The 22,089-nt window shown below is 40.4% G+C and overlaps 1 protein-coding gene and 1 non-coding gene across 2 annotated transcripts in view; both read left to right on the top strand.

Annotated features, from left to right (window-relative positions):
- The window catches only part of LOC115221191 (ataxin-1-like), a 610,972-nt gene that overhangs the window by 282,101 nt on the left and 306,782 nt on the right, over positions 1 to 22,089 (top strand). The window lies entirely within an intron of this gene.
- Trnak-cuu lies at positions 8,751 to 8,822 on the top strand. The gene has a single exon. It is a non-coding gene; the product is annotated as a tRNA-Lys (tRNA).

The following is a 22,089-nucleotide window of genomic DNA, read 5'->3' as shown; positions in this document are numbered from 1 at the left end:
ATGAACTCACTTTATATGCCGGGTCTTCGCAGTCACAGCATATCTCCAGGGGTCTTGGTCTTTCATCATTGCCTCTGTGAGGCCCAACATTCAAAGGTCATGTTTGACCACCTCATCCCATGTCTTCCTGGGTCTACCTCTACCCCGGATTCCTTCAACTGTTTGGAAGTGGCACTTCTTCACACATCTCTCGACATCCATCCATAGTACATGACCATACCAGCGCAAACATCACTCTTGCACGCCACATCTGATGCTTCTTATATCCAACATTTCTCTCAAGGCACTTACACTCTGTCGTGCATGGACACTGACATTACACATCCAGCTGATCATGCTAGCTTCATTTCTTTTGAGCCTACGCATGTCCTCCGCAGTCACAGCCCATGTTTCACTGCTGTGAAGCATGGCAGTTCACACACATGCATCATACAATCTACCTTTCACTCTGAGCGAGAGGCCCTTTGTCACAAGTAGGGTTAGAAGCTTTCTAAGCTTTGCCCAGGCTATTCTTATTCTAGTGGTAACGCTCTCTGAGCATCCACCCCACTACTAATTTGGTCACCTAGGTAGCGGAAGCTCTCAACTACTTCTAGTTTCTCCCGCTGGAGTGTTCATTTCTGAGCATCTGTGGTGTTTATTGCCCTTGTGCATCTGCCGCACACAAAAGCTATCTTCTTGGTTAATCTTCCTTTGATGTTGCTGCACCTCTTATGTGTCCATAGCTTACACTGGATACATCTTATGGAGTTTCTACCTACACCTTTTCTACAGAAGCGGTGTGTGGTGAGTTTGCCTTCCTACTTACTAGAACTTTGGTCTTTGCTACATTGACTCTAAGGCCTTTTGATTCTAAACCTAGCTTCCACACCCGAAATTTCTTTTCTAGTTCCAGTAGTGATTCTGCTGGAGGACCAGGTCATCAGCATAGAGGAGCTCCCAGGGGCAACACATCTTGAATTCCTTTGTTATTGCCTGGAGGACTATGATGAATAAAAGGGGACTGAGAGCGGAACCTTGGTGGACCCCTACATCTACCCGAAATTCTTCACTATACTCATTACCAATCCTAACCTCTCTGTATAGGGCCTGTACAACCCTTATTAACCATTCATCAATCTCCAGTTTCCGCATCACCCACCAGATAAGGGATCAGGGGACCCTGTCAAAGGCTTTCTCCAAGTCCACAAAAGCTAAGTATAGGGGTTTATCTTTAGCTAGGTATTTCTCCTGCAGTTGTCAAACCAGGAATATGGCATCAGTGGTGCTTCTGCTCAGCACAAAACCGAACTGCATCTCATCTAAGCAGACTCTGTCCTTAATGAGATGAGCTATGACCCTCTCCGTGACCTTCATCACCTGATACCCCTGTAGTTATTTCTATCTAGAACATGATGAAAGGAATATTGGAAAATAATGTAATGCCTTAAAGTTACATAACATCCACCCAGGATTCCTTTGAAACATATGTAGTACATGTTTAACTACTCCCTTCCCTCTACCTATCATGACTCTACCAAAATGTTGCTGCTTTCATTTCACTCACACGATATCAATTTGAATCACATGCTAAATAAATCTAAGTATGAATAAATAAATAAATGAATAAATAAATCTAAATATGAAGCCTAAAAATAGACCTAGGAAAATAATATAGTTCACCCATTCCCTTTCTCCTTAAATTCTAAAAATAACATAAGCAATAAATGCTTATTATTATTATTATTAAATAATAATTAAGCATTTATTATTATTAAATAAGCATTTGCTAGTAAACCACAATACAGGAAGAATTTTTATAGATGCTTGATGAAAATTTCATACAACTACTGCCATAATATGAAGGACATTTTTACTCCCGAATCACACTAAAAGCCCACTCCCAGTCATAGCTGTTGAGACTCTGAAGCTTGCCTGCTTGATTAGGCATATTTGATAAACTCAGTTGTTTATGAAGCCAAAGTTATAGCAGTGTTCCATGACAATATAACCGAGAAAAAAAATTACATCGGATTATGCAAAGGCAATTTTAAAAGTCATTATGCAATCCACCAGTCTTCTTTCTAATACACAGATAACAATAAAGCCAATAACTTAGCTTGCCAAGTATGGGATCTGAAGACCAACAACAGACCACATACAGTCAAGTGGAGAATCATGGAGAAATCTATGCTAATACATAGATGGATCAAAAAGGTGCAAGTTATGTGTAGCTGAAAGATCACTCATTCTTTTTAGATCCTAGAATTCCTCCACAGTACTTAATTTCAGATGTGAAATTCCAAGCAAATGCAACACATGGATAAGTTTCTTTTATCGAACTGGAAGACGCCATCCTCTCTGGATTCAGTAGCTATCTCACAGATTTTAGCCTCCTCTCTGTTATATCATCCCACACCAGTTAGATTAATTATGATTTCTACAGACAAAGAGGACAAAATTCTAGATTTCCTTACTTTTCTTTCCTTTCTTCTCATTCTACTTTTTGCATCGACCTTCTCCACATTTTTCTTCCCTTTTTTTTTTCTCATATTTTCTCATAAACCAGCATCCTAGTTTTCAAATAGATCTAACAGTATGCTCTGAACCTGAACGATTGCTTGGAGACACATGACATATTATATAAATCTGCCAAATTATTGTATCTCTACTGCATGAAACTATTAATAGCTCTTTTAAAATTCTGTGTATATTTAATGATATTTATCTCTCACTGGATATAGTACATTTTTTGTTGACCCTGCATATAACGGAACAGTAAATTATGTGTGTGTGTGTGTGTGTGTGTGTGTGTGTGTGTGTGCGTGTGTGTATTATATGGTGGGGTTACAGTTTACAGTTAAATTGCCCAACAACATTTCTGATTAGCGTATAAACCCAATTTGCAAGAGTATAGTAGTAGTTTATAATTAACACTTATAATTAATAGTAATGGTAATGAATACTGTTTGTGTGATTGAGGCAGCAGTGGTGTGGCAGGGGTGGTGGTGGTGGTGTGGTGGTGGTGGTGGTGATGGTGGTGGTGGTGGTGGTGGTGGTGGTGGTGGTGGTGGTTGGGGTGGTGGTAGTGGTGGTGGTTGGGGTTAACCAGGAGATAGAAAGTTGAGAAGTAAAATAAAGATATAAAGAAAAAAGGTAAGGAAAGAAAGAAAGAAGGGCACAAAAGAAATGCCTGGTTTATGTGCAAAAGTGAGTTAATTTGTGTCCTCTGTTAGTTAAATAGGTCAACTACCTCCGTTTAGGATTAGTCACAAATTTGTGATTGCTATCCAGGAACTGGACTAACTAATGACAAAATATAATCATCATCATCATCATCGTTGTTGTTGTCACTATCAAGTTGTATCTTTTTTATTAAACCTTTTGTGAAAATGTTTGGCCTTTTGAGAAATATTGCCTAACTTGAAGACAGGTGAGGGTTGGCAACAGGAAGAGCATTTCACTGTAGAAAATCTGCTTCAACAAATTCCACCTGACCCATGCCAGCACAAAAAGGTAGATATTAAAAATAATGATGATGATGATAACAATAACAACAACAACAGCAATGAGGATGATGACAACGATGATGATATAATCATGTATATTTAGCCATTTATTGGTAATTCATGACAGTAATTGCAATTGGTTTTGCTTCAATGCTGGTTTCTTCTTGTTTAAACCTCTTCAATTTGTACACTTTCATTCCAGATTTTGAGACCCTTTCATTCCAGATTTTGCATTCACACCTGGAATTCCTTCTCTGTTCCTCCTATAGACTCACCTATAAGTATGAGTTTAATAACATATAGGTGTTTCACATGCGCCCAATCTCAAGTCTTTACGATTCAGATTACTCTCTTAGATATAACACTTATATATTCACATTGTTTTGAATTAATCTTTTTATCTTGTAGCTTTGAGATTTTGATGAGATAACTATTAATTTTTAGAATGATATTGTAAGGTTGGTGTGAAAGGCCAGATTTGGCCTGTTTGGACATAAAACAAGTATGATATTAGGGATTGATATGGCTGGCTTAAATGCAAAAGGATTAAACTGCTCTGTTATGGCCCGAGGGATTAGCATGATTTGAAGAGAACTGAGCACTGAACTTGGGTGGGTCCCAACCTGCACACTAAATTTGTCATTACAGTCATTGCTAATTCTCCCCTTGTTAACATCACCTCTGTTTATGGATTGTATGGCTTTCACAAACCATTCAACTACTCAGAAGCTACTCGGTGATCAAGGGAAGAATCGTGTTGAAACTTTTTTTCCAGGTCAACAAATGCCGAGTACGGTGGTTTAGTCTTAACCAGTTACCTCCCCTGTTGTTAGTCTCACCAAGTTGATGGATCAGCAGTTCTTCTCTTTGGGACAAAACTAAACTGTATCTCATTCAGGCTAACAACTTCCTTGATCACTTGAGCTATAACACTTCCTGCAATTTTTGTGATCTGTTCCAGCAATTTGATAGTCCTGTAATTATTTCTTTAAGGCTTCCTTTTTAGCCCATGTAATCGCTAACTATAATGCTGCTGGACCAGTCATTAGGTGTGACATCTTCCTGTAATGACTAGTCTATATCCTGTTCCACCAGACAGTTGAAGCATTTCAGTAGCAATTTCTGATGGACCAGGGCTTCCTCTGCCTTCATCTCCTTAATTACTTTATATATCATAATGCTGTCAACTAGAAAGCTAGTCCTTCTGTTGAGTTCACGTTGGCAAGGCCCTTCCTCCTTCATCCATACATTCTCTACATTTAACAACTTTTCGCAGTAGTTCTTCCATGGATCCTTTTTTCCCTTTTTTATTTTTTTTTTCAGAATCTCTATATGTGGGCTAATGTCCATCTATATACACTTCTCATCTACAACATCACAATTCTCTCTGGTACTCTGCCTTGCACTTCAGAAGACTTACCCTTACTGATCCTCATACCATTGAACATTGGCAAACCTCTCCTATTCTGTTTCTTCTCTTGCTAAGTATACCAGTCAACTCCAGCTTCTCTTCTGTCCACCTAGTATAGTTCTCTGCTGCTTTCTTTCTTCCAGTTTTTCGAAGTTTGTCTCTTTGTTTCCATTACTCTTCCATCATTATGTCATTCTCAGTCTGGCTGGCACCTTGTGCCAACCACAGTCTTTGCTCCTTTCAACGAGCTGTCTTATAGGAACTTCCAGTTGTCCTCTGCACTGTATAAGAGAGATTGTCTCTCTTATCAGCTCACAGCACCATCGTCCAGTTTCTGTAACTGAAGAGGAGATAACTACTCCAAAATGCTTGCATCTTACAGTCTGGGTAGGTGGCGCTGCAAGCTGATCTAGGTGTATTTACACCATAATGCCTACAGCAAGAAAGTTTCTCCATGACAAAACACAATGAATGGCTTGTTTACAAGTCCAAATGTGCTTTTAGAATATTCAAACTGGTATTCATATTCCATTTCTATGCTGTAAGTCTCTGTTTCCACCTTTTTATCATCAAATACCTTCACTAGCCCTTTACTTCTCTAAAATTCTAGCTGTTTGCTGGATCTTTTCACTTCCATATCTTTCCTTTCTAAATAAATTCTTCTTTTAGGACTGCTAAGCTCTCAATCCAAACCACTAACTGATGTTGAACTGTACTTTCCACACAGGGGAGAAACTCTGCAATCACAACCATTTGTCTATCTTGTTTACTGAAGAGAAGGAAATCTCTCTGACTTGTGTGTCCACCAAATTGATTGATCAGGTGGATGGCTGGTTTCTTGTTGCTGATTAATTAGTCATCAGCATCACAAAACTCCAGAAGCTTTGTTCCTTGAGTCAAAGCCAAAGCCTTTATGCACACCTTGGAATCCACCAAAGTGCTACCTAACATGTCTGTTGAAGACCCCAGCCATGATGATAGAGTCATTGTACTTTGTCATTGGGGTAGTCTGCATGAAAGTCTCATAGAATCAGTCTTTCAGTTAATCTGCCAGTTCAGTCCATGGAACATATGCAGAGATAGATGTCACAGTCATAGTAATGAAGACTAATTTAACGTCCATTATCCTATCGCTCATTTATCTACCAATTTCTCTGGCAATAATATGCTTATTCCACCTAAACCATCAACACTACCTATCCTCACCACCACAAATTATACTTTTGTTCCTTGCTCATTAGAAACTCACCTCCATCTCACTTCTTGCACACAGCACATGTCTACACCTCTACTCTAGCATTTCAGTAATCTCCCTGAATTTCCCCTTCATTGTTCTTACATTGATGCTAGCTGTTCTATAGTTTTCAACTTGATACAAAGTATGAGCAAGTTGTTCAGTAACTATTTTCAGTATCTGGAAAGCAGAAGGTCCTTGGAAACATTTGCCAACTCTTGCATATGTTTATATATCTAAATATTTTAATGAGTTATTCTTACCTGCAGTCCCTAAACCATCAGAACTAAGCATCTCCGAGAAGAGAGAAGGGAATTCTAAAAAGGCACAAAGAGGCCCTTAAAGAAGATTTGATTGAATGGGGGTAGGAAGGGCTGGCAGAGAGTTAAAAAAACAATTTAATGAGAAATATGTATATGTTACACCCCTGGAAGTAAATCACGTGTCATTAAGGCTGGAAGAAAAGGAGAAATAGAAGAAAAAATTGCATAAAAAAAACATTTCAAATGTTCTATGAGCTTTCTAATTACATATGATATCTAATTAACAGAATTATGCTTTCTCTAAATAAAATTATGACTAAAATTACTTTGAAATTAATTATTTATACATTACAACTGAAACAATAGCATCTCTTGAGAATCTGGAAACCAATTAGCTTGGCGCCTTGCCCTCATGATAAAAAGATTTTACAGAGCCATAAACCTTTGAAAAAAAAATTTTGAGGATTACCTCTTTTCAGCAATAATTAAAGTTCACTTTTTGCTTAAGATTGTACTTTTCATTTTACTGACTTCCATAAGACTGGCAGAAGTCTTGGCACATGTGCTATTAGTGGTAATATGTAACACACCACAAAGATGGTAAGCTGGCAGAATTGTTAGCATACCAGGCAAAATGCTTGGTGGCTTTACATCTGTCTTTATGTTCTGTGTTCAAATGTTACTCAGGTCAACTTTGATTTCCTTCTTATAGGGTCAATAAAATAAGAACCTGTTGAGAACTGGGATCAATGTAATCAATTCATCCCCTACCCCAAAATTGCTGGCCTTGTACCAAAACTTGAAATTAATATAACACACACACACACACACTCACACTGTCCATCTGTCTGTCTCTGTGACTGTCTCACTGTGTTTCACTGTCTGTGTGTCTCTGTCTGTAAATGAGTGTGTGTGTACTGTTCGGTTATTGGTGAGATCAATGAAAAAGCACTTCATCCAGTGAGAGATAAATATCATACGACAAACACAGGATTTAAATGTGAGCTACTGTAAGTTTCATGCTTGGTAGCATAGCAGCCAGATGGGCTTGTTTATCATACTGTGTACTATCCTGCAATCATTCAATAATTGTATGATAGTATACTTTTACTTTTTTTTACGTTTATTTGTTTCAGTCATTTTACTGCGGCCATGCTGGAGCACAGCCTTTAGTCAAGGAAATCAACCCCAGGACTTATTCTTTGTAAGCCTAGTACTTATTCTAGGTGTCTTTTTTGCTGAACCACTAAGTTATAGGGACGTAAACACACCAGCATCGGTTGTCACGGGATGTTGGGGAGGACAAACACAGACACACAAACACACACACACACATATATATATATATATATATATATATATACATATATATATATACAACGGGCTTCTTTCAGTTTCCGTCTAGCAAATCCACTCACAAGGCTTTGGTGAGCCTGAGGCTATAGTAGAAAATATTTGCCCCAGGTGCCATGCAGTGGGACTGAACCCAGAACCATGTGGTTGGTTAGCAAGCTACTTACCACACAGCCACTCCTGCGCCTATAACATACTATACAACCCTGTTTAACCACTGCACTATTTAAGTACAAAACTTTCAGCAGCCCACACATAAATCATGTATTTATTAAATGATATATATAAAATATATATATATAGATAGGTATCTATGAATGTGTGTGGATCAGCTTTGCTTTTAAATATGTTGTAATGAAAACATGACTGTGTTCTCATTTAATCTTTTTTTTTATTAATATCTTTCTTGTATCTGTATATCAGATCCACATTGCTGATTCCAAAGAATAAATTTTCAAGTTTATCTCCATCATTAACGTTTACAAGTAACCTCAGCTTCCTCTTTAGAATGTGGAAGGATTTTGGTTTTTGTGCTACTCTTTTACTTGTAGGTGCCTTAAAATTTATACAAATTTTTCCCACCAGAACTTGGTTGTTTGAGTTTAGTGTTTTATATCATCACAGTTACAGTTGCGATATGCGTATCATCATCATTATTATCTTCATCATCATCATCTTCATTATCATTTTCTTCATCATCATTTAATGTCCACTTCCCATTCTTATATGGATCAAATGGATTTTTGGCAATAACCTTCCCCTGTTTCCAAGGAAGGTAATATTTAATATTTCCCTATGGTCAGACATGTTTTTTATGGAAGCAAACAACTTCGCTTGAAAGAGGGTGATGCTCATTTACAATTATCACATGATGGTTACACACATGTCAAAGATACATACACACACACACACACACACACATATATATATTATATATATATATATATATATATATATATATAATCTTTGTATTGTAATCTTTATATAAAACAAAATTGAGCTCCTTGCTAGCTCAGTTGGTAGAGCATGAGATTCTTAATCTCGGGTCATGGGTTCGAGCCCCACATTGGGCAGTATATTTATAGGCATAGGAGTGGCTGTGTGGTTAGTAGCTTGCTTACCAACCACATAGTTCCGGGTTCGTCCCACTGCATGGCACCTTGGCACTGTCTCTACTATAAACTCGGGCCAACCAAAGCCTGTGAGTGGATTGGTAGAGGGAAACTGAAAAGAGCCATCGTATGTATATATATATATATATATATATATATATATTATATATATATATATATATATATATATATGTATGTGTGTGTGTATACGTTTGTGTGTCAGTGTTTGTCCCCATAACATCACCTGACAACCGATGGTGTTGTGTTTATGACTCCTTAACTTAGTGGTTCGGCAAAAATGTCTGATAGAATAAGTACTAGGCTTACAAAGAATAAGTCCTGGGGTCGATTTGCTCAACTAAAGGCTGTGCTCCAGCATGGGCACAGTCAAATGCCTGAAACAAGTAAAAGAGTAAAGAGTATGTAGATATGAAGGCACATGGCTCAGTGCTTAGCACTGGGCTCACAATCACAAGGTAGCGAGTTCGGTTCCCAGACCTGGCTGTGTGTTGTGTGTTTAAACAGGACACTTTATTTCACATTGCTCCGGTTCTCTCAACTATAGTGCCAACATGTATCGGCCTTTGCCTTTCCCTTGGATAACATTGGTGACATGGAGAGGGAAGCTGATATGCATGGGGGACTACTGGTCTTCCATAAACAACCTTGCCTGGACTTGCACCTCAGAGAGTAACTTTCTAGATGTTTTTAGGTGCAATCCCATGGTTTTTACCCTTTTTTTATATATGTAGATATATAAACAGGGCAAATTGATACAGTCTCCACCTCCTGCATCAACTCCTCTGCCTCCCTCACTGTGTTTGTCACCAGAACTATGTCATCAGCATCTGATATCTTTTTACCTTTGACCCTCCTGCTCTGAGCCAGCATTACAGTAAAGCCAGAGTCCTGGTGTTTCTCCAACTCAAGGCACATACAATAGTCCACCATGATGATAAAAAAGTAAGGAGCCAGTGTATCTCCCTGAAGCACTCCAGCCAATATCTCAAAGAACTCCGTCATCCTGTCAGGTGTAATGACTTGTGCTTTGGTGTTGGTGTAGAGCAGTGATATCAAGTCTATCTTCTTATGGATTCTATAAACCTGTAAGATATTCATCAGGCAGTGATGATCCACAGAACCAAAGGCCTTCCTAAAGTCAATGAAAACCATGACAGCAGGAAGACTCTAGCTCCCTCTAATATCCTCCTCAGCATTAGAATGTGATTGGTGGTTGATCTTTCCTCTCTGAAGCTGTTCTTGTTGCCCCTGAGCTTCTTCTCATCTCAGGCTGGATCCTATTAAGAATCATTTTGTTGAGGGTCTTTGCCATGAGTGCCAATTTTTGTGGTCCTTCTGCAGGACAAAAATGTGTTCTTTATATTTGTCTCAGAGACAGCTGGTCCATCATCCACTAGCCCTCCCTGTGACTCTAAACTAGCAGAGTCGTACCAACCAGGCTGCTCCTTGACAGTGTAGTTAGGGACTCGAACCCTAATGCTGTTAGGTACACTCTCCCGTGGTTCTTTTCAATGGCTGATAACACTTTACCAGCGCCACTTGAGTAAGGTAATTATTTAACTCATAAAGTACCCTAACAGGTACTACTGCCTCAGTGATGACAACTAAGAGGTAACCCCAAATTCCCACATGCTCCTGAACCGGGGCCTTGCCACTGGATGCAGTTTATTGTACCCATACATCAATTTAACCAATCCCAGATAAAATCAGCCAGTCTGTTTATATACTCAACAAATTTAGCCGCTACAGATAACTGGATCTTTAATTTGCATATCATAAGTGTCTACATTTTTTGATGTCCTGTACCTATATATGCATGTATATGTACATATATATATGTAGGTATGTACATATATGTGTGAATATAGGTATATATTTATTTATATGTGTGTATATATATATATATATATATATATATAGGTATATATATATATATATATATATATACATATAAAGGTGTATATATATATATATATTATATATATAGGTATATATAATATATATATATATATATATATATATATATATATATATATATATATATATATATATATATATATATAGGTATATATATATATGTATAGGTATATATATGCGTATATATAAGTACATATGTATATAAGTATATATATATATATATATATATGTATAAGGGTAAAAAGGAACACACGAGTTGATATATATGAAAAAACAAGTCAAAATAGAAAATGCTAAAATAATTTTATAAAGAACATTTCAGTACCGGTTTCGGTCATTTTGAGACCTTTTCAACTGTAACGATTAAATAATTAAATTTAGAAAAAATTAAAAGAAAAGTTTTTTTAAAGGAATATTTGTATAGTGTTCAAATATAAGTGGCATTCTGCCTTTCTATGTCTCCCTTGTTTGCACTTGTGTGTTCCAGGCCATTGTGAATTCTTGGTAGAGTAGAAGAAGAAGAAGGTTGATGAGGAGAGGGGGTGGAAAAATTTGGGAGTGCCTTGATGGTCGTATTTTGAATGGTCAGTGACGGCTAGCAGTTGCAGTTCAATTCAGGAGAATATTTCTATTGAAAGGTTTGTTTATGGAATTTGCGTAGGTGTTATATTAAAAAGCATTAGTGATAAAGTTAAGAGGTAGAAGGTGGAGAAGAAGAAGAAGAAGATGACGATGTTGATGATGATGATGATGATATATATATATTATATATATATATATATTTATTTATATATATATATATATATATATATATATATATATATTATATATATATAATATATATATTTTAATATATATATATATATATTATATTTATATATATATATTATTTATATATATATATAATATATATATATATATATATATATATAATATATGGAGGAGTGTGTCCTCCTGGGGCTAAAAACTACAGTAGCATCCACCCTTAGGGGTAGCCATATGAGATGGCAAATATACGTCACGATGTGTTACCGCTACTGTATATAACTCACTTTGATATTTATCATTGTTTGATTTCACTTTTTCAATATCAGCGACAGTGGATGCTGGAAAAAGTATAAGTATTTGGGAAGGAAATCTAATTCTCGCCGACAACTATGATGTCACACGCTGACGAGAGGTCAATACCTCGAAACTCGAGTCCGTGTGTATCATAAGTTGGAGACGGGAAGGATGACTTCCCTTTGCAAATACTGACAGGACACAGAAAGTGTGTCTATGGCCAGCTGGAGGAGTGTGTCCTCCTGGGGCTAAAAACTACAGTAGCATCCACCCTTAGGGGTAGCCATATTGAGATGGCAAATATACGTCACGATGTGTTACCGCTACTGTATATAACTCACTTTGATATTTATCATTGTTTGATTTCACTTTTTCAATATCAGCGACAGTGGACGCTGGAAAAAGTATAAGTATTGTGAAGGAAATCTAATCTCGCCGACAACTATGATTGTCACACGCTGACGAGAGGTCAATACCTCGAAACTCGAGTCCGTGTGTATCATAAGTTGGAGACGGAAGGATGACTTCCCTTTGCAAATACTGACAGGACACAGAAAGTGTGTCTATGGCCAGCTGGAGGAGTGTTCCTCCTGGGGCTAAAAACTACAGTAGCATCCACCCATAGGGGTAGCCATATTGAGATGGCAAATATACGTCACGATGTGTTACCGCTACTGTATATAACTCACTTTGATATTTATCATTGTTTGATTTCACTTTTTCAATATCAGCGACAGTGGACGCTGGAAAAAGTATAAGTATTTGTGAAGGAAATCTAATTCTCGCCGCAAACTATGATTGTCACACGCTGACGAGAGGTCAATACCTCGAAACTCGAGTCCGTGTGTATCATAAGTTGGAGACGGGAAGGATGACTTCCCTTTGCAAATACTGACAGGACACAGAAAGTGTGTCTATGGCCAGCTGAAGGAGTGTGTCCTCCTGGGGCTAAAAACTACAGTAGCATCCACCTTAGGGGTAGCCATATTGAGATGGCAAATATACGTCACGATATATATATATATTATATATATATATATATATATATATATATATCATCATCATCATCATCATCTCATTTAAGTCCGCTTTCCATGCTAGCATGGGTGGACGGTTTAACTGGGGTCTGGGGAGCCCGAAAGCTGCACCAGTCCAGTCAGATCTGGCAGTGTTTCTACAGCTGGATGCCCTTCCTAACGCCAACCACTCCGAGAGTGTAGTGTAGTGGGTGATTTTATGTGCCACCGACACAGGTGCCAGACGAGGCTGACAAACGGCCACGCTCGGATGGTGTTTTTTATGTGCCACCGACACAGGTGCCAGACGAGGCTGGCAGACGGCCACGCTCTCGGATGGTGTTTTTATGTGCCACCGACACAGGTGCCAGACGAGGCTGGCAGACGGCCACGCTCGGATGGTTTTTTTATGTGCCACCGACACAGGTGCCAGACGAGGCTGGCAGACGGCCACGCTCGGATGGTGTTTTTATGTGCCACCGACACAGGTGCCAGATGAGGCTGGCAAACGGCCACGATCGGATGGTGCTTGTTACGTGCCCACAGCACGGAGGCCAGTCGATGGGTACTGGCTACGCCCACGTTCGGATGGTTTTCTTATATGCACGTGCCACCGGCCACTGGTACCACAAAGATACAAATTCCATTGATGTTCATCTATTTTGATTTGTTTTGATTTGATTTTGATTTGATTTTCACTTGCCTCAACAGGTCTTCACAAGTGTCACAAGAAGGAAGGTATGCACAGGTGGACTGACTACGTCCCAGGTAGGGGCCATGGGTTATGGCCTGACTAGTTCTTGCCGGGTCTTCGGATGGTGTTTTTATGTGCCACCGACACAGGTGCTAGATGAGGCTGGCGAACGGCCACGATCGGATGGTGTTTGTCATGTGCCCACCGCACTGACTACGGCACTGATGGATTCTTGTGTGCCACAGGCACTGGTACCACAAGATACAAATTCCATTGATGTTCATCTATTTGTCTATTTTGATTTGTTTGATTTGATTTTCACTTGCCTCAACCGGTCTTCACAAGTGTCACAAGAAGGAAGGAAGGTATGCACAGGTGGACTGACTAGTCTTGCCGGGTCTTCGGAAGGTGTTTTTATGTGCCACCGACACAGGTGCCAGATGAGGCTGGCGAACGGCCATGATCGGATGGTGTTTGTTACGTGCCCACAGCACGGAGGCCGGTCGATGCGGAACTGGCTACGGCCACGTTCGGATGGTTCTCATGTGTGCCACCGGCACTGGTACCACAAAGTGTGTGCCACCGGCACTGGATGGTTCTCATGTGTGCCACCGGCACTGGTACCACAAAGTGTGTGCCACAAAGATACAGATTCCATTGATGTTCATCTATTTTGATTTGTTTTGATTTGATTTTCACTTGCCTCAACAGGTCTTCACAAGTGTCACAAGAAGGAAGGTATGCACAGGTGGACTGACTACGTCCCAGGTAGGGGCCATGGGTTATGGCCTGACTAGTCTTGCCGGGTCTTCGGATGGTGTTTTTATGTGCCACCGACACAGGTGCTAGATGAGGCTGGCGAACGGCCACGATCGGATGGTGTTTGTCATGTGCCCACAGAACGGAGGCCAGTCGATGCGGTACTGGCTACGGCCACTTTCGGATGGTTTTCTCTTGTGTGCCACCGGCACTGGTACCACAAGATACAAATTCCAGTGATGTTCATCTATTTTGATTGTTTTGATTTGATTTGATTTGATTTTGATTTTCACTTGCCTCAACAGGCCTTTGATTTTCACTTGCCTCAACAGGCCTTTGATTTTCACTTGCCTCAACAGGCCTTGACAAGTATCACAAGGAGGAAGGTATGCACAGGTGAACTGACTACGTCCCAGGTAGGGGCCATGGTTTATGGCCTGACTAGTCTTGCCGGGTCTTCGGAAGGTGTTTTTATGTGCCACCGACACAGGTGCTAGATGAGGTTGGCGAACGGCCACGACCGGATGGTGTTTGTTATGTGCCCACAGCACGATGGCCAGTGATGCGGTACTGACTACGGCCACGTTCGGATGGATTCTTGTGTGCCACCGGCACTGGTACCACAAGCGGTACTGACTACGGCCACGTTCGGATGGATTCTTGTGTGCCACCGGCAAGGATACAAATTCCATTGATGTTCATCTATTTTGATTTGTTTTGATTTGATTTGATTTTCACTTGCCTCAGCAGGTCTTCACAAGTCGGAAGGTATGTACAGGTGGACTGACTACGTCCCAGGTAGGGCCCACGGGTTATGACCTGACTAGTCTTGCCGGGTCTTCGGATGGTGTTTTTTGGTGCCACCATGTTCCCACAGCACGGAGGCCAGTCGATGCGGTACTGCTACGGCCACGTTCGGATGGTTTTCTTGTGTGCCACAGGCACTGGTACCACAAAGATACAAATTCCATTGATGTTCATCTATTTTGATTGATTTTCACTTGCCTCAGCAGGTCTTCACAAGTGTCACAAGAGGAAGGTATGCACAGGTGGATCGACTACGTCCCAGGTAGGGGCCATGGGATATGGCCTGACTAGTCCTGCCGGGTCCTCTCATGCACAGCACACTTCCATAGGACTCGGTCTTCAGTCATTTCCTTAGTGAGACCTAAAGTTCGAAGGTCGTGCTTCACCACCTCGTCCCAGGTTTTCCTGGGTCTACCTCTTCCACAGGTTCCCTCAACTGCTAGGTTGTAGCACTTTTGCACACAACTATCTTCAGCCATTCTCGTCACATGACCATACCAGCGCAGCCGTCTCTCTTGCACACCACAACTGACACTTCTTAGGTTCAACTTTTCTCTCAAAGTACTTACACTCTGACGATTATGAACACTGACATTACACATCCATCGGAGCATACTGGCTTCATTTCTTGCAAGCTTACGCATATCCTCAGCTGTCACGGCCCATGTTTCACTACCATGTAGCATGGCTGTACGTACACACGCATCATATAGTCTGCCTTTTACTCTTAGCGAGAGACCTTTTGTCACCAGCAGGGGTAAGAGCTCTCTAAACTTTGCCCAGGCTATTCTTACTCTAGCAGTTACACTTTCAGCACACCCACCCCCGCTACTGACTTGGTCTCCTAGGTAGCGGAAGCTATCAACTACTTCTAGTTTGTCTCCCTGGAACGTGGTAGAAGTTGGACTCTGCACATTTCCATTGTTTATTTCTCCTGAGCATCTGCCACAGACAAAAACTATTTTCTTAGTTAGCCTTCCTTTGACATTGCTGCACCTCTTATGTGTCCATAGCTTACACTTGGTGCACCTTATAGAGTTTCTACCTACACCTTTTTACAGATCGAGCAGGGCCATCTACCTGAAGTCGTTTGTGGTTGGTCCACCTTCCTACTTATTAGGACTTTGGTTTTGGCTAGGTTGATTCTAAGGCCCTTCGATTCTAATCCTTGTTTCCACACCTGAAACTTCTCCTCCAGTTCTGATAGTGACTCAGCAATTAGAGCAAGGTCATCAGCATATAGGAGCTCCCAGGGGCATCCTGTCTTAAATTCTTCCGTTATTGCCTGGAGGACTATGATAAATAGGAGGGGGCTGAGGACTGAACCTTGGTGGACCCCAACCTCTACCCGGAATTCTTCACTGTACTCGTTGCCAACCCTCACCTTACTAGCTGCGTCTCTGTACATGGCTCGCACAGCTCTCACTAACCATTCATCTATCCCTAGTTTCCTCATTGACCACCAGATAAGGGATCGGGGGACCCTGTCAAAGGCTTTCTCTAAGTCAACAAAAGCCAGGTACAAGGGCTTACCTTTGGCTAGGTATTTCTCCTGCAGCTGTCTTACCAGGAATATAGCATCAGTATAGTACTTTTCCCTGGCACGAACCCAAACTGCATATCATCTAAGCTAACTCTCTCTCTAATTAACTGGGCTATAACCCTCTCCGTAACCTTCATTACCTGATCCCAGCTTGATGCCCCTGTAGTTATTGTATCTAGGGCATCGCCTTTACCTTTGTAGCAGTTGACTATTATGCTGCTACACCAGTCATTGGGTATGACTCCTTCGTGTATCACCTGGTTAACTATACGGGTGACTATGCTATAGCCGACACTACCAGATATTTTGAGCATCTCTGCAGTAATTCCTGATGGGCCTGGGGCTTTCCCTGTCTTCATGCTTCTAATTGCCTTAGCTACCACGGAACTATCAACTCGGATAGCTGGTCCTTCTGTTGGGTCAACATTCGGCAGACTCTCTTTATCCCATTCATTTTCCTCATTCAGCAACCTTTCATAGTGGCGTCTCCAAGCTTCTCTCTTTGCATCCTCATTTAACGCAAGTGAACCATCCTCCATGCGAACACATTTCTCTCCTACCACATCTCGATTCTCTCTCACACACTGTCTTGCAACACGAAATACCTCAAGTCTTTCATCCTCACGGCGCAGGACATTGGCAAATTTTCTTTTATCTGCTTCCCCTCTGGCTATAGACCTGTCTCCTAGCTTCCCTTCTGGCAGTCTGATACACTTCCCGCTACCACCGTTCTTCCAGGCCTTCCAAGCCTGTTTCTTTTGTCTAATAGCCCTATCAACAATATTGTTCCACCACCATGTTATTTTGGGTCTTAAGGGGACTTTGCACCAGCCACAGATCTGGTCAGCGGCTTTCAGCAGGTTGTCCCTCAGAAACGTCCAGTGTCTTCTACCCCATGTGTAGCTATACCCCCTTCCACTTCGTCAAAGGCTTCAAGTAACATATCTATAAGTAACATATCTATCTTCAAGTAACATATATATATATATATATATATAATATTTATATATATATATATTTATATATATATATATATATATATATATATATATATATTTAATAATAGAAATATTAAAATTACTAAGTCTCTATAAAAGAGATTATGGCAGCGTTTACTGGAAATAATTGTTATCGCCATATTAATATGGCATTCTTAAGATATAAAATAATCGCTGCCATGGTCAGCTCCATGAGGCCACGCCATCAAGATAGCTAAGCTAGCCATGATACCTTCGAACAAGGGATCAGTATTCAGTCACACGTACATGGCGGTTTCGGGGGTCAGACAGAGGGTGGTGGTGTCAATGTACTCACACTGCCAGTCCGACAGCTAGACGCGTTTCGGGGTATGGCCCCTTGTCAATGTAGCGCAGTCAGCCCGCAGTTCGCCCTGACGTCTCTGTTCGAAGGCTTATATTTACCTAGTTTCAGTGGAATACATCCACTTGTTCAATAATAGAATATTAAAATTACTAAGTCTCTATAAAAGAGATATGGCAGCATTTACTGGAAATTAATTGTTATCGCCATATTAATATGGCATTCTTATAGATATAAGAATAATGCTGCCATGCTCAGCTCCATGAGGCCACCGCCATCAAGATAGCTATTGATACACGATCTGTATCCATTATAACCTTCGAACAAGGGAGGTCCCTGTTCGAAGGCTTATATTTACCTAGTTTCAGTGGAATACATCCACTTGTTTTCAATAATAGAAATATTAAAATTACTAAGTCTCTATAAAAGAGATTATGGCAGCATTTACTGGAAATTAATTGTTATCGCCATATTAATATGGCATTCTTATAGATATAAGAATAATTGCTGCCATGCTCAGCTCCATGAGGCCACCGCCATCAAGATAGCTATTGATACACGATCTGTATCCATTATAACCTTCGAACAAGGGAGGTCAGCCGCTTCACACTGCCAGTCCGACAGCTACAGACGCGTTTCGGGGTATTGCCCCTTGTCAATGTAGCGCAGTCAGACCCGCAGGTGTCGCCACTGACGTCTCTGTTCGAAGGCTTATATTTACCTAGTTTCAGTGGAATACATCCACTTGTTTTCAATAATAGAAATATTAAAATTACTAAGTCTCTATAAAAGAGATTATGGCAGCATTTACTGGAAATTAATTGTTATCGCCATATTAATATGGCATTCTTATAGATATAAGAATAATCGCTGCCATGGTCAGCTCCATGAGGCCACCGCCATCAAGATAGCTATTGATACACGACCTAAGGGTGGATGCTACTGTAGTTTTTAGCCCCAGGAGGACACACTCCTCCAGCTGGCCATAGACACACTTTCTGTGTCCTGTCAGTACAGTAGCATCCACCCTTAGGGGTAGCCATATTGAAATGGCAAATATACGTCACGATGTGTTACCGCTACTGTATATAACTCACTTTGATATTTATCATTATATATATATATATATTACGGAGATGTACTCGCATAGCAAGTGATTTGATCTGAGATCGTGTGCTGGAACGAAAACAATTGCCGCGTGGAAGGTGTTTGTAAGCCATTTAAGAAACACACAAAAGCCGTTCAATTCACTTCAACATTTAAGTTTAATTTGTCAAAATATTTTCGTCGCTAAAATCCGCGACCTGTTCACTGACAAAAATCTGTGCTGCGTCTTTTGTCAAAATATTTTCGTCGCTAAAATCCGTGACCTGTTCACTGACAAAAAGAGATGCCGCACGGATCTTTGTCAGTGAACAGGTCGCGGATTTTAGTGACCAAAATATTTTGACAAATTAAACTTAAATGTTGAAGTGAATCGAACGGCTTTTGTGTGTTTCTTAAATGGCTTACAAACACCTTCCACGCTGCAATTGTTTATATATATATGTATATATATACTTATATGTATGTATGTATGTATGTACTTATGTATGTATGTATGTATGTATGTATGTGTATATGTAGACACCTACTTAGATGTGTGAGCCACTGCTTAACTCTCTCAACTATTATGACTAATATAAAAATAGGTTTCTAGGAAGAGGAGTGGTTGCTTCTTTTACTCTGTAACAAAGATGAAGAGAGTTGGACAAGGGTAGATCTTGTGGGGGATGAAGATGAGGATGATGGTGGCAGTGCTAGCCATGGTTGTGGTTGTGAAAGGTAGAAAGATGGTGGTGATGATGGTAGTGGTGATGGTAGTGATTGTGATGTGATGGTAATGATCATTGTGTGGTGGTAGTGGTGGATGTGATGATGGTAGTGGATGTGATGGTGGTGGTGGTGGTGGATGTGGTAGTAGATATTCTCATGCTTTCAATGGTTGTGCTGGTATTTGTGGTTGTAGTGATAGTGATGGTAGTGGTGATGGTGGTGATGGTGGTGGTGATGATGGTGATGGTGATGGTGGTGCTAGTGATGGTAGTGGTGGTGGTGGTGGTGGTGGTGGTAGTGATGGTGGTGGTGGTGGTGGTGGTAGTGATGGTGGTAGTGATGGTGGTTCATTTATCTTGTTCATACCACTATATGTTTTTCTTTTTTTAATTTTATTTTTGTTGTTATTATTTGATAATATATCAACAAGTCTCTCCTTGAGTGAGTAGCAATGTAGCCATGCTATTTTAATTGCTGCAACATCACCACCACCACCACCACCAGTATCATCATCATCATCATAATCACCATTACTACCACCATCATTATCATCATCATCATCATCACCTTCACTATCAACAGCAGCAGTATTGTCATGACCTTTATCATCATTGCTGTCATCGTCATCATCAGTGTTGTTTTTGTCGTCATCATCATCATCATCATCATTACCATCATCACCATCACTTTCATTTTCATCATCAACTTTGCCACCACCACCACCATCATTTTCACCTTCACTTCATCATCATCGTCATCATCATCATCATCACTTTCACCTTTATAATATTTTCACAATATTTCATCGTCATCATCATCATCATCAGTATCATCACCATGTGTTTGCCACCACCACCACCACCACTACAACCACAATCCACCAACTCCATCTTTTATGATGCCATCATTCTTCATTTTCCTCATCATTTCCCATTACCAACACCATCAACTCTCCAGATTTTCATCCCCCTGCCCTGACATCATCATCATCATCACCATCATCATCTTCATCACCATCTCTGTATTTAGCATTGCTTGCATAATCATCATCATTGTAATCATACAATCATTTTCATTATCATTGCTTCTCATCATCATCATCGTCATCATGTATGTCATTATGTACATTATCCTCGTCATAACTATGTCTTTGGTATCATCATTTGCTACCATTGCTCTTATCATTACCAATATAGTCATCATCATCATCATCAGCCTTATCATCATCACCTCCATCACCATCATCATCATCATCATCATGAATATCATCATCATGAATATCATCATCATCTGCATCATTAACATCATCATCGTTGTCATCATCATCATCATCATCATTCTCATTTTCATCATCATCATCGTCGTTATCATCATCATCATCATCTGCATCATTAGCATCATCATCTTCATCATCATCATCATCATCATCATCATGCTCATCATCATCATCATCAACATTATCGTCGTCATCATCATCATCGTCATCATCATCATCTTCGTCATCATTGTCATCATCATCATTATCGCCATCATCATCGTCATCATCAGCATCATCATCATCATCATCATCATCATCATCATCATCAAGAACATCAGCAAGAATTGAAGTGTGTGGAAGAGCAAACAGAACAGACTTTGTTATCAGTGTTACTGCTAACATATGTGGAATGAATATCCCCTCCAGGGGGTATTAAGTCTCTTGGAGTAGTCATACCAGCCACCTGTACGTGAGAGTAAGGGTGGAGGAGGTGGTAGCAGTGGTGGAAGTAGCAGCGATGGAAGTGGCAGCGGTGGTGGTGGTGATGGAAATGGTAATTGTGTTGTTGTTAGTGGTGGTTGTAGTGATGATGATGATGATGATGGAAATGGTGGTTGTGTTGATGGTGGTGATGGTGGTGGTGGTGGTGGTGGTGATGATGATGGCAATGGTGGTTGTGTTGATGGTGGTGATAGTGGTGGTGGTGGTGGTGGTGATGAGGATGGAAATGGTGGTTGTGTTGATGGTGGTGATGGTGGTGGTGGTGGTGGTGGTGATGAGGATGGAAATGGTGGTTGTGTTGATGGTGGTGGATGTGGATGTGGTGGTAGTGGTGGGGTGGTGTCGCTAATGAAGGTGGCAACAGTGGTAGTGATGGTGATGGTGATGGCAGCAGCCAAGGAGCAAAGAAATGGGTGACGTAATAATAATGCAAGATATGCAGCTGATAACGAAGAAGATGAAGATGAAGATGAAGATGAAGAAGACGAAGAAGAAGAAGACAAAGAAGGAGAACC

The sequence above is a fragment of the Octopus sinensis genome, linkage group LG18 (assembly GCF_006345805.1).
Source record: "Octopus sinensis linkage group LG18, ASM634580v1, whole genome shotgun sequence".
Lineage (NCBI taxonomy): Eukaryota > Metazoa > Mollusca > Cephalopoda > Octopoda > Octopodidae > Octopus > Octopus sinensis.
This window is presented reverse-complemented; position numbering and strand designations above follow the sequence as displayed.